This window comes from Chrysochloris asiatica, unplaced genomic scaffold (assembly GCF_000296735.1).
Source record: "Chrysochloris asiatica unplaced genomic scaffold, ChrAsi1.0 scaffold00021, whole genome shotgun sequence".
Lineage (NCBI taxonomy): Eukaryota > Metazoa > Chordata > Mammalia > Afrosoricida > Chrysochloridae > Chrysochloris > Chrysochloris asiatica.
The window spans coordinates 20,080,874-20,085,972 of record NW_006408539.1 but is presented as its reverse complement, the minus strand read 5'-3'; positions in this window follow the sequence as shown (position 1 = coordinate 20,085,972).

The window sequence follows — 5,099 nt, the reverse complement described above, 5'->3', positions numbered from 1 at the left end:
TGTTTTTTTGTTTCTTTTCATATTCAATTTCACTTTATGGAAAACAGTAGACCCATTCAAGAGAACAGGATGGTTAGGGAAAGAATGTGGATAAAGCAGTATTAATGGGCCTAATCTACCCTTCTGTCATAAAGTATTATATCATAAGTTTTACACTAAGCTTGATGCCTTACTGAACTTACTGTCCTTGCATTATTCTACACTGTATCATCTCAAACTGTATTTCTGTCTTTCTGGACAACCAGATGGTGGTTGGTGGTTATGTGCCGTGGAGTCACTTCTGACTCACAGTGACTGTGTACAGGTTTCTGAGATGTAAAATATTATGGGAGCAGAAAACCTCATCTTTCTCCCATGGAACAGGTGGTAGTTTCGAACTAGTGACCTTAAGGTTCACAGCCCGATTCGTAACGACTACGCTACCAGAGCTAATTTTCAGACTTCCTCATTTGCAGAGTCCTCATTTGAGACCTAATGACTGAACTGACTCCATTTTGTTTCTGTCCACACAGAAATACAGTCTGGGATAACACAGTCTACAATAATGCAAGGACAATAAGTTCAGTTAGTGTAAGCCTAATCCCTAACTGTGTAAGTCCAGCTACCTGGACAAACATCAGGAGACCTGATGACTGTATGGATCTACTGAACTAAACAAAATGGAGTCGGTTCAGTTATTAGGTCTCAAATGTTGTTGTTAAGTACCGTGGAGTCCGGGACACTTAACTGTGCTCATGAGCAATCTATACCTGGACCAAGAGGCAGTTGTTTGAACAGAACATTGGAACACTGAATGGTTTAAAATTAAGAAAGTTCTCAAATGAATACCTGCAAATGAGGAAGCCTGAAAGTCAGCTAGGATGACCTTCTGGTCTTAGAAGGAGAACAGGACAAGGAGAATAGGATGTACTTAAACCCACCCAGGTAGTTATCTCAGAAATTAAGCAGCTGAGACCTTAAAGGTAGAATGTTTGAGGATGTTTGTTGATTTATTCTTTCTTTTTCCTTAAAAGAAGAATGTTTGAGGAAGTTTATTGCCTTATTGTTTCTTTTTCCAACTAATGCCGTCTCAATGTTAAAACAGATGAAGAGTATATCCAAATGTAAGTTACCCTATGTAATGTGCCTGCTCTTTGTGAAAGATAGGACCATCTTGAGAAATTATTCTCTCTGTCCTCCAGACTGCTGGCTTTCTGCTAATAAAGCGTGAATTGGATCTCTCCCCGTTTCTGTGATTCATTATAGTGACAGGTGGCAAACCCTTGTTTTTGTTTGGGAACACTGATATGGTGCTATAGGACAAGCACTGGACAGCAAGACCAGTTTGAACCATTAGGTCGATGGTTCAAACTCACCAGTCACTCCTTGGAAACCCTATACAGGGTTGCTATGAGTTGGAACAGATTTAATGACACTTAACAACAACAACAGCCACCTGGACATCTGCTGAAAGAGATCCGTATTTGTGCACATTACAAGGAAAAGTGATCCCACAGAATTCAAACATTATCAAAAAATCTCATTAATATCATACATAATTGAACTTTGTAGAAGATAACTCAAAAACTCTTGCAGTGAATACACTGACTGTGAACTTCCAAAAATTCAAGCTGGATTCAAAAAAGAAAGCAGAAGAATGGATATCACTGCTGAGGTCAGATGGATCTTGGCTGAAAGGAGAAAATTCCAGAAACATATTTCTATGCAAATACATTTGACTTGGATCATGACAAATTATGGATAACATTGCAAAGAATGGCAATTCCAGAACTTTTCATTGTGTTCCTGCAGAACCTGAATACAGATCAAAAGGCAGTCATCAAAAGGGAATTTTGCGTAATTAACAATCAACAAAAGTGTGTGCCACAGATATATCCTTTCACATACTATTCAATCTGTATGTTGTTGTTGTTGTTAAGTGCCGTCGAGTCGGTTCCGACCCATAGTGACCCTGTACAGGGTTTCCGAGGGTGTAAATCTTTACGAGAGTAGAAAGCCTCATCTTTCTCCTGCGGAGCAGCTGGTAGTTTCGAACCGCTGACCTTAAGACTCGCAGCCCGATTCATAACCACTACGCTACCAGTGCTGAGGCAATAATCCAAGAAGTTGTTCTATATGAAGAAGAATGTGGTAACAGGATTGGAACTGCATTATGCGGATCATACAACCTTGCTTACTGAAAGTACTTACTGAAGAAGACCTAAGCCTTCAGTATGGATTATACCTCATCATAAAGAAATGAAAAATCCTCACAGCTGGACCAACAAGCAATATCATGATTGATGTTGTTAAGTTCCATGGAGTCAGCTTCAACACACAGCAACCCTGTGTAAAGTTTCCGAAGAGGAGCTAGTGGGTTTGAACCAAAGACCTTGTAGTTGGTGGTACAATGCTTATTCTACAGCACCACACTAGGACTCTAATATCATGATAGTATTTATTGTGATATCATTTATCAGTGTTATGATAAACGGAGAAAATGTTGAAGCTGACAAATGTTTCATTTTACTTAAGTATACAAACAATGTCCATGGAAGCAGCAGTCAAGAAATCAGATGGCCTGTGGTATCGGGCAAATCTGTGGAAAAAGACCTCTTTAAAGAATTTAAAAGCATAGATGTCATCTTGAGGACTAAGTTTTGCCAGACCAAAGCCATGGCATTTTTAGTTACCTCATATGTATGAGAAACATATACTGTGAATATGGAAGATTGAACAAGAATTGATGCCTTTGAATTATGGTGTTGGGAAAGAATTGTTAATATACTATGGACTTCCAGAAAAGCAAACGAGTCTGTCTTGGAAGAAGTACATGCTCCTGAGAAATGAGGACAGAGAAGCTTTGTCTCATAATCTTAGGATTTCCATCAGGAAGAAACAGTTGCTGGAGAAGGGCACCAGGCTTAATAAAGCGGAAAGTCAGTGAAAAAGAAGAAGACATGGATTGGCCAAGTGGCTGCAACAGTGGACTCACACACACACAGTAATGATGAGAAGGTTGGCATGATTGGTCAGCCTTCTCTTCTCCATAGGGTCGCTATGAATAGGAACCAACTAGATGGACTCTAACAACAATAACAAGTGATATTTTTTTTCTGTAGAACATTGACTATTTAATTAAAAAATAAAAAACTCAATGAAAGAGTGTACATTTTTTCTAGCTCTGGTGCCAAAGGAACCTGGCAAAGCCACATTGACAAATAACCCACTGGAAAAACTGGACATCAGGTTCAAGACCTTGGTCACAGAGCAAAATGTCTTCCTCCCTAATATTTTGTTTGCCTGTGCCAACTCAGGGACCTTAGGGTGATACTGTAGGAAAAGCACTGGACTGCTAACCATAATGCCAGTGGTTCATACACAAACACATCAGCTGCTCCTCAGTAACCCTATTCATGGTCTCTATGTGTCAGAACTGACTTGGCAGTATTTAACAACAACATGCTAACTTAGAGTCCCTAAACTTGTACTTTTGATCTGTAAAAGTGAAAAACCATATGAATGCTAGTCCCTCTTTAATATGAGTTCAAATGCTATGATTTGTATGAAAACAGTTTGTAAACAACAAAATCCTATACTTTGTTGTGGATTTTTACATTTATAAGTATTATCATCATTGTTACTGTTAAGTGCCATCAAGTTGGTTCCAACTCATAGTGACCGTGTATGGGATTTCTGAAGAGCAGCTGGTGAGCTTGTACCACTGACCTTGTAGTTCAAACTGAATTCAGTCCAGCACATTAACCTGCAGTGCCACTGAGATAATATTGAGTTTTAAACCACTACGGACTCAGAACCATACCAAATGAAAACAAGGAGTCATTAACAAACCAAACCCAGAAGACAAATTAAGAAAACAAAATTTAATACTACGACAAAAATGGATACTTCTAGAGTTTTAGGTATTCCTCATATTGAGGCAAAAATTCCTAAAGTCTGAGAATGTTATAAAATTATTTCATGTTTGCGTACTCTAAAGTTTGATACAACATTGCTAGACCAGACATTTAAAAAAGAAAGAAAGAAAGAAAGAAAGAAAGAAAGAAAGAAAGAAAGAAAGAAAGAAAGAAAGAAAGAAGAAGAAAAACCAGTCCTGTAATAAACATGAGAGGAACTTAAGGAAAATTAACCCAACATATATAAGTACTGATGATGGGACAAGATCTATTCTAATCACTCTCCATTTACTAATGCATTTAAGCCTCATACATTCCTATCATACAAGCAACATTAGAATTAAGGCATTATTGAAGAATCTCAATCACAGGAGAGTTATAATAACGTCTCCAAGGTCACACAGGAGAAAAAGAAGAAGTCAAACTTGAAATTCACCCACACTCTAGATCCAGACTTCGTGGTATTAAAACAATATGGAATTCCCTGATGCAATGTTAATGAAACATGTCAAATAGTAATGAAAAACAAGGCAAATGAGAAATTCAGAAACAGGGATGAAAAGTCATTCTTATCATATTTAAGTGCTAGATACAGGGCCTTCCCCATGTTTAATAAATGTTGAATTTAGTGTCTCAAATTTAACTCCTTTTATTCCTAATATTAACCTCTCTTTGAAGAAGAGACATACACAGGCACAAATACCTACCTGGAATGATGACCAGTGAAGGCAAAATATATTAAGGCAGTGATTCTCAAATGTAGTAGCACAAACTAGCTAAAACTGTATGTTTCCAGGCTCCCAGACCCACAGCTGAAAATCTGAGGTGTCTTCACTCTTACAGCTAGTCTCTGGAGAGGTTATTATAGTTGTTGTTGTTGTTGTTAGGTGCCATTGAGTCAGTACCAACCCATAGCGACCCTATGCACAGCAGAACAAAACACTGCCAGATCTTGGGCCAACCTCACTACTGTTGGCACACTTGAGTCCATGGATGCTGCCACTTGACCAATCCATCACGTTGGGGGTCTTCCTCTTTTTCTCTGACCCTCCACCTTATCAAACATGATATCCTTCTCCAGCGACAGGTCCCTCCTGACAATATGTCCCAAGTATGAGAGATGAAGTTTGGTCATCTTGGTCTCCAAGGAGCATTCTGGCTGCACTTCTTCCAAAATGTATCTATTGGTTCTTTTGGCAGCCC